This window comes from Anopheles arabiensis, chromosome 3 (genome assembly GCF_016920715.1).
Source record: "Anopheles arabiensis isolate DONGOLA chromosome 3, AaraD3, whole genome shotgun sequence".
NCBI lineage: Eukaryota > Metazoa > Arthropoda > Insecta > Diptera > Culicidae > Anopheles > Anopheles arabiensis.
The window spans coordinates 21,569,315-21,582,605 of record NC_053518.1 but is presented as its reverse complement, the minus strand read 5'-3'; the positions used below and the strand labels follow the sequence as shown (position 1 = coordinate 21,582,605).

The 13,291-nt window shown below is 45.2% G+C and overlaps 1 protein-coding gene and 1 long non-coding RNA gene across 5 annotated transcripts in view; one reads left to right on the top strand and one right to left on the bottom strand.

Moving 5' to 3' along the window:
• Window positions 1–9,998, top strand: part of LOC120900268 — a 42,954-nt gene extending 32,956 nt beyond the window's left edge. Inside the window, exon 2 of the long non-coding RNA XR_005739178.1 lies at window positions 8,011–9,998. This is a non-coding gene — a long non-coding RNA (uncharacterized LOC120900268). The remainder of the gene's footprint in view (window positions 1–8,010) is intronic.
• The window catches only part of LOC120900266 (zinc finger protein chinmo), a 123,905-nt gene that overhangs the window by 30,388 nt on the left and 80,226 nt on the right, over window positions 1–13,291 (bottom strand). The gene's annotated exons all lie outside the window — the stretch shown is intronic.

The window sequence follows — 13,291 nt, the reverse complement described above, 5'->3', positions numbered from 1 at the left end:
TCTCTGTGTGTACCACCACACAGTCGTCGTCGCCGCCGTATGCTTCCGATGCCCCGGCCAGGGCAAATCGTATTTTCCACGACACGAGACTGGCTGCCCGCCCTCCTAGCGGCGCTCGTCTATTGTCTGGCGCGAGTGAGCGCTGCAAGGACGCAGCTTGTTGTTCGCGGAAGTCGCGGAAGTCCAGCCAGCGACCAAAACAAAAAAAGCGACCGTTTCCTACCAAGCTGGAGAAAGATATGGAAATAATGGCCAAAGCCGTCGTGTTTCGGGTCTTGCTGGAGCGCACACCGCCCGCGTCTGGTAGTGTGTGCTCTACTACCACCTCTCTCTACTGTTGGTGCCTTTTTCACCTGCCCCAAGCCAATTCATTGGACGTTTGGATTCGATTCTATCGTTTGCATGATGTTTTTTTTTTCGCGCTTCTTCTATCCACCCCTTGTGTACTTCGCCTTTGCCTTCCTCTCAATGGGGAAAAAAAAGGGGGAAGCATACAGTCGCTGGTCGCTAACAAACGCAAACGGTTCGATTTTTACGTTCGGTTCGTTTGTTGTCATACAAACGGTGGGGTTTCCATTTTTTTTGTCTGTTTTCGCGTTTTTCCGTTTGCCAAGGCACACCGTTCATACTAGACAGGTGACACACAACCACACTGTAGGAGGTTATTGTAGGAGGAATTGAGTAAGGGGAAAAAACTCTACCAGGACCCTCGAACAGAGCCGTTTTGTGTCACCAATCCAACGACGACAATGCAAAATCCCAACTCATATGAAAGGGCGAGGGTGAGCAAGAGCAAGAGAGCGAATATTCGAATTTGAATGAATCGGTAACCCCCTTTGTTGCCAACACTCTTTCGGCAGTGCCAGTTCCGGAACCGGGTGGAGAGAAAACAAAAATCCACACACCTAGGCTTAGCATGTTGTGGGGCTGCTGGCTGGTTGGTTCTGTTTACCGTGCTGATGGATGTATAAGCAGCCAAATCAGGCGACCAAACACAAAAGTACTCCCTAGGCTACGACTTAATTAGCCAAACGCGATGATGGGCAATCATGAGGAAGAAGATATCTCTCCCGGACTTTTTTTTTATTTGTTTTGTTTGCCATGTGTGACGACAAACGAGCAGAACGTGATTGGAAGCAAAGGACGTGATGAAGGGAAGAAGTTGCTTCTCCCAAAGGAAAATAAAAGTTCAGGTTTATTATTTTGATATCTTATGTTTCAAAAAAATTAGAGATTTCTTACATCAAATAATATTGATATTTTATGTATCATTAATGTTATTTTAAAACAATTTTCTATTGAAAACAATCTAAAAACGAAAAGATCTCAACGCAAACAACACTTTCCACAATAATGGTTTGCTACATGGTATAGAACAACGCTGGCATTTGTCGCACGCCCGTCCATCAAAATGTGTAAACTAATGAAACGATATTGATCTTCTATTACCCATTCCCTTTCAATTCCGAGCTGGTATGGAAAGGAAAAACTCGCGTTGATTAATTTCACCTCCCAATTGTGTGTGTGTGTCTGTGCAGGCAGGTACACACAATCGTACGGTTTTTAGTTTTGTCACCGACCGTCAGTGATTGACGGAGAATCAGTGGCCACTAATATTTGCTCGCTACTCTTTCCCTTTATTCCTCTTTTCCCATTCTATAGAACAAAAAACAAAAACGGTAACAGGACATCAGCAAACACTTTCGACTAGTTTGCTTTCTTTCATTTTTATCTCATCTCACTACGTTCCCGCTCTGTCTTTTGGTCTAACCTCTTTCCAATGTTTACGTACGGCCACTGTGAGCACGTTTTCTCGTTATACCAATCATACACGACCGATACGCATCCATAACAAAGGACAAATGCACCAGCCGGCACCACACACCATCATCCCTCCTCATCCCTGACTATGCGCGGGATGTTTCATTGGACAACACACGGACAAAACTCGTTTCAATTGCAAATAGAAACTCAAGGTAGGGGGGTTGAATTGATACACAAATCACTAGCATTGGTGCAGGGAAATCGGAATGGAAATAGAATCCAACTAATGAAGGATATCTTCCGTGAGTAGAAGTACATTTAAGAACACAGTTTTTACATTTCAAATTAAACGATCGTACAATAGTAGAATGAACTACTACGATAATAGTACGTTAGATAATAGAACGAAATAGAAGAAATAATAAATAATTCTACGATAATAGAAGAAATAAAATAATTTGTCTTTTTATTTATTCTTCTAGCTCATATCGCAGATCATATTTAATACAAATAATTTGTCAATAATTGATGGAAGAATTAGCTCCTACTTGCTTTATGTTTGCAGTTAGGCTTCGCCAAAATGCTATGCTTTGCTTGTCTAATGGATAAATGCACTAGTTTTAACAAGATCGGACTGATACCGAGTTCTCATTCAGACTCATACTAATAACTGTGTACGGGATAATACAAGTGGAATACGAGTGATTTGTATGTTTATCGTGTATGATAGAAATGCAAGAGGCATCGAAAAGAACGTCCTACTCTTCTCAAAGGAAGACTGCTGTTCTCAAAAGAGAGATAGATTCTCTGAGTGTTTGTTGTCATGTCTTGTAGATAAATTTTAGCATTATAAAAGAGCATATTTGGGCACATGCTCTATTTTGAGCAAAAACGAAGCTCTCTACATGAAGCTCACAACTAGCCGCAGTTGCACGTGCGAAAAAAAGTGCTTGGTTACTTTTGAATAACAATAATAGTAAAGAATTTGTCCAGTACATTTCGACTAAATAGCGAATTATGTTTTGTATGTGTCCGAACAACGCTAGAACTATTTTAGGATTGAAAAAGGATTATTTTCAAGGTTACAAAGGAAAACTACGACCTAAGGAGTTATACTAATATGCCATCCAAAGTGCCACAATTACAATAATCACATGAAACTCTTCCTACTTCTACAAAATGATGAATTTCAACTGACCAGCTCCCCCCATCTGATGTCCATCTTTGAAATTCCAAAAGAAAAGCAAAAGAAAACACACAAAAAACCTACTCGATCAAATCAATGACAGATAGCGGCAATATACATGAAATTAGCATTTTACAAATAGTCATCAATTTCAATTTGTACACTTTGTGTCTCCCTTTTTGCTGCTGCTGCTGCTCCCTCCACCACCATCCCCAGCAGCTGGTATGACTTTTCGTTTTCCACGCTGCAGCAACCAACTCCACACGCGCATACATACACACACAGGCAATCAGGTGGAGTGCAGCGTACACGTTGCTTATAGTAAGGGGAGGAAATGGTGGCACAAAAGGTACACGCATGCCACCCGAGCACCCATCATCGGGAATTGGCGAATTGACATTTGCTTGGACAGTTTTGCTGGGCCCGTATAGTGGTGGCGTCATCGTTGCGGCATCCATTAGCTACCCATATAACGAACCAATATTGCCCATTTTCAATAATGTCAAACAGCCCGTGTGGGTTGATGTATGGCCGAGGTAAAAGGGGAGATATTCCAAACCCACACACACACACAGCCATGCCACACATATCGTAGAGTGAAAACTCAGGATTCATTTAGCTGATGGTTTCGGATGAGTGGTTTTGTGCCCGGATGGTGCTGCCGAGGCTGGTGGCTGGGAGACAAAGAGATGTGCAGTGCGCAACGCAGCACCGAAAGGATGCTTCTTCTCCCGGACATAGCTCTTTGGCACTATTGGAATGAAAAGTGAGCCCGACGGTTCCACACCACCCCTTCCACCGCTCATCTGCCGCATTTTGAATGACAAACGGCTGTAGTAGTGTCCGGCCGGGTTGGTTGGAAAACCCATTTGCAGGCAGCACACTCTCTTCTTCTCGTCGTCTTCCCCCCGCACACAAGCACCAAACACACGGAAGAAGCATAACCCGATTGAATTCAAAATCAAATCAAGCGCATCGGGTGTGTGTGAGTTTGGGAGAATCCCTGGCGAAGTGTACGCAAAACACAGCTAGCTATCGAGTCAACGCAACGTCCTCTGGGGAGAGCTTAGCAGCATAAAGTCTGCCTCACTTTACTTCCCTCCTTTGTACGTTTCTTGTTGGAATGGAAAGAGCAGCAGGACGGAGAACGGGAAAAGATTCCCCATCATCGACCACCAACACATCACAAATGATGCAAGCGAGAAGGGAAACAAACTACTACAGGCAGCCCGTGCTGCTTTAACTCTTTCACCGCCCCGTCCTGTCCTGAAAGTGAACGATCCTGGTACGCAGTTTGCGAACAAAAAAAAACCCCGCTCAGGAAGCCCCCATTTTGCCGACGACATGTTCTCGCAAAACGAAAATACGCCTCTCACACACAAGATTTTTTTTTGTTGGTTGGTATTGCCTCTACCACAGTACGACCACGGAACCTCGGTGCTTCCAGCAAGCGCAACGCACTCTCATCCTTTTCATTATGAAAGTATATCTACGTAGCAACGCATCAAACACAGTAGCGGCAAAAAAAGAACTGGAATCCCCTCCGCCAAAGCCGAAGGTCTGCAATGAAGCCAATAACGCACAGAAAACAGGGGAAAAAACACAAGGATAACGAGTGAAAGATATACCGAAACGCACTGGGATGTTCTGCTACGTACACAGCGCGGCCGGCATAGACAGCAAACCCCCCCCCCCCTTTTCTAAGCGAAAGAGGAAGCCGACCGAACACCGAAAGGCAAATAAATTCCAAATACATACATTTCCATGAAAATGGAAAATGAATATAAATCGAAATAAATATCAAGCAAATACACGCGTACACACACAGAGTTTTTAGAAAGTCGCAGTCGAAGAGCATTGGCTGCAGCCGCGTTTTAGGCTTGCACGCAGCAGCAACAGCAGCAGTAGCGCAAGTGAATCTCTCTCACGCACTAACCCTTTTTTGTTGAAAGGAAAGCGCAATGGAAACGCAAAATCCATCGACTGTGAAACGGAGGGGGGAGAGGGAACACATCCGAGGCAAGATGCCGCCGTGTTATCAAAGATATGAATTTCGTGCTCCGATTTTTTTGTTCAACTTTGCAACTCCGAAACTGATTCTCGTCTACGATGGATCTCTCTACTGGCTTCTGCTGCTGCTACTACTGCTGAGTTGGGATGATCTAATGGACGGATATCTTCAGCGCGGGTTGGAATTTTTGCTTTTGTTTTTCAGTGCCAATGATGGCATCCATACACTTCCACACGGATCCGATGAGACTCGTCTTGTTGAGGGAAAATAATAACCAACAAACAAACACGCAAGTACCACCCTCTCTATCGGTTGTTTCTGCTAGTGCACAGGGAAGAATACAATCCCCCGAGCACGTAGAACGCATTGCATTATTTGGATGGTTTAGTGCTGGGAGTGGAGTAACGCCAGCAACCGTAACAAAACAGACACACACACAAAAACGAAACCACCAACACTGCGGTTGCGTACGTGCAAATACCTACATAAGCCTAGGGTCTTCCATACAGCTCAGGAGTGATGCTCTTTTTTTGTTATATTGTTGTTTTTATATGCCATAAACACGATATGTTTCAATCAACATCTCCATCCAACTGTTAGAGCAGGTTTACTCATAAAGGATGGGCCATAACCATTGTAGAAACTGTGTCTGAGACTTCAATCCTTTTTAAGAGCATAATATGGATTTCTTACAACGTAAATTAACTATTTCATCAATCAATTATGTCTTCCTTTACATCAATACATATTCTATCCCTAATTACATCCACCATGATCAAAGCCACCAAGCCAACCCATAATTAAACTTTAATATTAACCACCAACAAACTACCTGTGGCAAGACCAATCGGCAAGCCGTCAACACAACTTCTTCAGCACCCACTTTTGTGACCTTAAAGACATTAACGGCCCCCCTGCTTCAATGCTGGCGGGAGAGAGAGTTCATTGATTTCACGGTCCACAGATAAAATCATCAATAAGGGCAACAACAGCAACAGCGGACGGCCATGGGGACGGAGGGAGGATGATATGGGAAAAATGTCTCTCCGTTAGTCCTTCCCAAAGGTTTTCACACCAAAAACTGGGCCATCATCATCATCATCATCGCCGCAGCATTACGTTTGTTTGGGTTTTCACGACATACACACACGCCGCCAGACAGGTTTCTGTCCCTGCCCGTTCCTACTTGCAAACATAAACCGTGCGCCACATTTACGACCCGTCGACACACCTTTAATGCCATAAAATCGATGAATAGCAAACAATACACACCGGCATTTCTTGGAAGGGGGGAGGACGGTTCACGCATCACGCAGGCCTTCGGGAAAAGGTGGCGCGGAAAGGGGCAGGACGAGGTGTGGAAAAGAAACATATGTTTATAAATATCTTCACTTAGTATACACACAGCGCCATCCACAGCCATGCCAGGACACGATAAAGACGCAAACAGCACGACTTAAGACACGGGGTCCTGGGTGAAGGAGCGGCACTGGGGCGTGGGAGCGGCTTCTGACACAACAAAAGAAACGAACGGACAACACACAAACAAATTGTTGCCGAGGGTTTTATGCGCTCTTTTTTTTTTTCTTTTGCTGTTTTGGCTAAAGGGAAGATACCAGCAACCCCGCCGTGTGTCCCGAGGATCGTAAAAGTCTCGCTGCTCTCTGATTTGCTTTACGCAAAAATGGGCTAAAGCTCGCGTGCCATTATTATGTCGCCGTTCCGCTGTGGGGCACAGAGCGGGGTTAAAGGACAGAACTGCTTTCTCTCTCTCTCGCTTTCTTGCTTTCTCCGGTACACGTGTGCCCTTCGGAGCCTTTGCCGGCGGTACAACGATCGGGCGTCGTGGTTCAATCCTCTTGATGCTGGAGGAAATTGTATCGTTTTATTCACATTTTATGTTTTCTTTATTTTCCACCCGTGCCTCTCTCTCTCTTTCTGTGTGGTTGAGTGTATCGAATTCTTGCTTCCCGTGGCCTATCGAGACGCCGCACACAATCGAGCTTGAATGAAGGAAAATGAACGTAATGTAACGTTGGGAGAGCGCGACACAGACACAAAAAAAGGAAAATGGTACCAGAAACAGCAGCCTACAAGATTTCTTTCCCGTCGCCCCGTACTACCTTTCTTAACTCGCACCACACGCACACCGCCACCGACCCGCCACTTCCCTGCTTACGGCCGGTCTTTATGGGTCGAGGCTCCCCGCCACGGCTTTCTCGATTGTAACGGCGTCCTTTTGCCCATCAAAACATACCCACACACACGCGCAGAGCACGACCCCGAATGAGTCTTTCCTTCCGCTCCTACTCCTTCTTCCGGCAAATGTTTTCCGTCTGCCCTGTGCTAGCTGATGGCCATTCCTTTTATTACACATCTTGAGCAGGTCCGGGAAGTTGAAGAATTTTTATGCGTGTTTGTTTGGAATAATGAAGACGGCTTTATTGAATCTTGAAGACGCGTCGACCACGCCATATATCGGGCGGGCTGGCGGGCGTGCGTGCGTGCGTCCTTCCCTGGCTTCATTCCTTCGGTAACTTGTATACTCGGGTGTATGTGTGTGTATTTGGGTGTGTTTGGACTGTCGGATCGAAATCAAGCGTTCCCTCCTCCTCACGATGGAGAGGCAGACTTTTACACGACCATGGCAGCAACGGTATCGGAAAGCCGATTGGTGTCGATTGGTCGGAAAATCATATGAGAGGACGGTGAAATTGACAGCCAACGAAACCAAGGACCAAACGGTTTCGGTTTGGATTAAGTCATACAGCCTCAATGTGTTGTGTCGTGATTGGATCACACACATAGAATTTGCGGACAAAATGATTTGCTGTAGTTATCTCATAATTGCATTACTCTGCCTAAATATCCTTCACACCGGAATGGATAAAACAGGATACAACAGTTGCTGCTGTTTTCTAATTCCCTATTTAAGCTAAAAAATTCCAACGCATAGTGTAATGCCTCTCCCAATGATCCAATCTCGTCACAATTAAAATACGAATTGATACAACCTCTTTCATTGATTTGTCCTTTTTTTTTGTTTCAGCGTAAATCCTGTCCCTCTTCCCACCATCTCATCGGCAAAAAAGAACATGTAGATGTGTGTGTGTGTATTGCTTACCTAAAAAGAGAAGAAAAAAAAGAGCACATTAGTATCGGATTCGAAAGGAAAACAATGTTCTGCGTTGTTTAATTAAAGCGAAAAACGCATTTCACCGGAATAAATCTCTAATGAAAAGCGACCGTGTCGGCCGTACCCGTAGAAGCAGCAGCAGTATTTCCCTTCACTCATTAGCGAGACACTTCCGGTTCGAGTGTTTGCTTCCATCCTCCCCCAAAGGACAACTAAGAGCGCCAACAACAACAACAAAAAACCCAGTTTTGTACGCAGAGGAATTTTCCCATTTCAGTGAAACTTTACTCAATATTTCGTTTTTTTTTTGTGTGCGTTGCTTCTGACGAAACCAACCCGTGGGCAACCGACCGAAGTTGAAATTGTGGACCACAGAGCGAGGGAGTGAGAGAGAGTGCTGCCGATGGCGAAGAAAAATAAAACTTGACCAATCAAATCCTACTCCCTCCCTCCCTTGTGCGCACGGTCCGATGAGACACACGAACCACTGTGTCCTGGGAAAACGTGTCCTCAGCACTGATAACTGTGTGTGCGTGTGTGTGTGTGTGCGTACATACGAACCGTGGCAAAGGAGGAAATAAAACAACCCCCATTGCGTATCACTGTCAATTGTAAAGTCAAACATCGTCGTCGTCGTCGTCGTTGTCGTCGAAGGTATCTCTCCAGTTTTCGGATGGGTGAAAGAGGGTCGTTCCATTTCAAGCTTTCCATGCCGGTAGGACCAACCGAAGGATTCTGGAACCACCCGCAAATGGACGATGTTCATTTGATGGGTGGTGGTGGTGGTGGTAGCAACCAGCAAGCAGAGAGATGATCAACGGCAAAGAATTGGACAGGCCAACGTTGGAGGAAGAGACAACCACCATAAAAAAGGCCGGAGGTATTGAATCGATTCAACTTCCCGTGTGCCTGTGATTCGATTCATTCCTCCCAAACCCCCCGATTGCTGAGTCCAAACGAGACAGGACATTGGCAGGATTTTTACCGATAACTCACAACTCGCTACCGTTCTTTCGTTGTGGCAACAACAACAACAAAATCAATTCTAAACTCGAAAACTTCTGCCTTTTCGTGTGCCCGTGCGTTTCCCTGATTTTGCGACCGAATAGATCAATCTACTGGCGCAAAAACGCACACACACACATACATAAGAGCTTGTATAGAAAAGTGTACAAACCCACCCACAGAGAGAGAGAGAGCACACGAAACACTCAAAATGACGACGGATGGACGAATTGATGGACGCATCCGAGAGTGCGAGAGCGTGCGAGTGTGTGGCACATCCGTCGTCCATGGTCGCATCGAACGGACGGAAGTGAACCCCGGCAGAGTGGGTGCTGTGCGTCTCCATCCATCCCAACACGGAAAGAAGAACGCACACATAACGCACAACAACCTCCATAATTTCTCTTCCTTCTTCCCGCTCGTCTCATTTCTGTGTAGGAAATGGAAGGAAGAAAAATTTACAGTTTCATTCGGTTGTTTTGGTTGCCGAGAACCCTCACTCTGGTGCGATTCCGTGCACCAGCAGCAGAGCGCGGTGCACAACACAACAACGTGGCAAAATGGAGGAAATTAGGGGAGTGGTGGTGGAAATGCGAAACAAAATGAAAACGATTGCGAGTTTCATCAGTGCGGCAGTTGCCTGATACCTTGGACCATTTGACACATACGCAATTTCCGTCCGATTCCTTCCTTGACGACGACGACGACGACGGCAGGCTGATGAATTTTCTTCCTCCTAACTTCCTCCAACCAGGGGCAGTAGCAGCATTAGAAAAGCCCGTCGAGAAGTGGTCTAATCGAGCGCCAGCACACAAAAAACACAGAAGACACGAGAATGTCCCTCCGACCAAAAGCGAAGAGAATGTAAATGAAAAATAAAATGAAGAATTCTGCTGCTTCGGTCATTCGGATTCGGTATCGGTATCGGGGTGGGGGGGGGGAGGTTGGTGCTCCTTTTTTCCAATTACTGGGCGCAAATGCCTATAAGCTTCGACTGTTTGTTTCACGTACAATTGCTTTCGGCATTCCTCGAGCGCAGTGTACGTAACGCACTGGCACAACAGAAAGGTTTTTGCGGGAGTGGAAAAACTATATTTTTTCTAGAACGTCCGACAACAAAAAGGTTCAAATTAACAATTGATACGTTGATTAATATCATTCAATTGTAGTAAGAAAGAGCAGTTTTATTGTAAGAAAGAATGTGTTGTCTGTTATATTTCAAGAAAGTTTAGTAAAATGTATTGAATAAAGCTGTTAGAAGCTTTTCCACAAAAGCTCACATAGCTTAAACAATCCTTCCAAGAGATAAGGACCATGTTTCATACAAATAGACTCAGATAGGGACAAACGAAACATGTGCCGAATAGACACGCACACGAGGCACAGTAATTCACCCCATACTGTATGGCAACGAGAGTTTCTTGTCTGCTGTTATCTATCTCCAACCCTTAAAATGTGCTCTACACTCTTGATGGATTCTACCGAAAGGGGCAAAAGATTTCCTCGTGCAGAAGAGCAACAACAAAAAATCTACTCCAGGATAGTTTCATGTAGCTGTGCGCAAGTAACATCGTTGCAGTAGTAGAGTTGGCCTTATCTCCGGGAAAAGGTTTAAGCAATGTTATGTGTCGGAAAATTCCTATCAAAGCCATTCCTCTTTATACTGCACAGCTCTCACAGAGAATCTACTCCTTCATTTGCTTAATTTGAAGCATTACAAACCTACACACACACACTGCGTGTAGAAAGAAATACTGCGGCAGAAACACAAACGCTAACCAAAAGAAGAGCAAGTGTAATGAACAGATTCCATCATTCCATCCACCCTACCTGCTCCAAAAGTAAAGGAACCTCCAAAAAAATACTGTGTGCCAAAGGTAAACGGGCAGTGGAGTTTCAAATGGAGTTCCACCAACCAGCAATGCGGGAAATATGTTCTACCATACACGGCAATCTTCTTCATCATCATCATCATCATCATCATCAGTCTCCGGACGACGAATGGGCCTTCGTGATGTTTGATGTGATGACGATTCTAAGCGTCAATCTCCATCAGAACAGAACGCTAATCATAGATGGATTTGAAGACCCTGCAATGGCTGCAGAATTACCAGGACTAGAATCCTGACTGGTAGTGGGATTAATTCCTTTTTCGATTTTGCGGTTGATAGACAACGCAACGACTAAGCTCTGGAGCAAATTCCATCAATTGTATATATGCATCTATTCGTTCTAACTACTTGTCGCAGATGATAAAGGATGCTCAAGCTGATTTATGGTCAGATTGGAATGAATCCGGTTCGAAGGACCAAAACTGGCCACGAGATTTAACCTTAAAATGTCAGTATTTCCTCTAAAATAGCTCCCGTTTCTAATATTACAGACATATTCTATCTAAAATCCTCAAAAGTACTAATCCAAAATTATTCTGCCATTCTTCTAAATAACCCTATATAAGCTCTTCTGTAGAACAGTGTTATATTTAAGCTTGTAACTGCTTTTGTGATCATCTAAACACAAACACACACCTTTTCGGTACATCACATGCATCACAACAGATGAAAAATGGGGCATCCTCTTCATCTCACCATGAAAGGAAGAGACGTGCCATCGTATTGAGTTCATTTTCCGCCCTGTCCCGTATAGTTCTAGATTGGAAGAACCATATCTCACAAGAATTCTACACGCACACACACACACACACACACACACATCTCTGTGTTATTTCATTAACCCTTTTTCTACGACTCGACATTCATTATTCATACACCGTCGTCACCCAAACACGTCTAGCTCCAGAGCGTGAGAAGTGTAGTTGTCGAAGCTACTTCCAACTGCTACTTCTACTACCATGGGCAAAGCGAATAGTTTACATCTTCTTGCACTGCCCCTTTTCCACCCTCACAAAAAAGGACCCAAATGTGTCGGTTTCAGCAACCCAACAGCAGGGGAGCAAAGCAGGGGAGCAAAGCAACGCCTCTACCCTGATATATGCTAAAATTGAAGGAACAAAAACATCATCATTAAGAGTAGCAAAGCAACACGAAAAAAGAACAAAAATGCGTTACTGCCAAAACCTAAAATGCAAACTAAGTCCTCCTACAACACATGGTTCGGGCACGGGCACGAAAGGGCGGATAAAAAAGAGAACGAAACTTAACTAATTTATTTCCAGTGTACCGCGAGCAGCGCCCTCCCGATGGAAACTAAAAACTAGAAGGCCCAAATGAAAAATCTCGTCATTGCTGCTGCTGCGTTGCCTTTCCATCAATTTCCACCCTTCTTAAAGGCCCGCCGCCACCCGAACCAGGGGGTGGTGGGACACTCGCACGGGAATTCAGCAAATAGTAGACTCGGCCCCCGTCCGTACAACGGAGGCGTCTTCTGCCGGCAGCTAGAACACGTCTTCCTGCCAAGTGCGTCCTCCGGGCCGGATGTGACTATTTTCCACCACAGGAAAGGCCCGCTTTTTGTTTCCGCAAAAGCAGCAGCAGCAGCAGCAGCTACCCAAGAGGAACGGTTGGCATTTGAGGTGATGAAGTCTAAAATGGGATGAAATTCTCGTCGTCATTGGACCACCGGGGAGGCACAGGTTTGCAATGAACATCATCACTCCCCACAACAACAAAAAACGACGAAGATGAAAAAGCAAAATGATCGTTTGGTTCGTTCCTTCTGTCACATACCTCTTGCCATCCACGCTGGCCCCAAATGCTGCTGTGTAAACATCTGTGTGGAGCAGCCTAATCGAAAGTAACTCGCACGCGTTCATGATAAGGCCACACGAAAGGGATCGGGGGAGGTTTTGTGTTTTTCTTTTGCTTTCCTTTTTGCAATGCGTGAACGAGAATGCAACAACAAAAAGCAGGAAAAAAGCAGCGCGTGTACTACACACTGGTTGCCATTGCTACACCACACCACCGAACCTCAGTAGGCTTCATTTACCGTCAGAGAAGCATCGCCACCGAGAAAAAGGCCTTCCCGTGTCCTGGAAAAGCGCTCAAGCACACCGGCAACGCACACACACAGAAAAAAACAATCCTCCCAATTTAGAGGCTTACAGCGGGGGAGCTTGGTGAGGATGGAACAGCGCCACCGCCTCTCTACTTATTTGGACATCAGCAAACGGTCCCTTTCCTTCTACCACCACCAGCAGCGGTGGTGGGAAAAGTTTATCATTTAGAAAAGT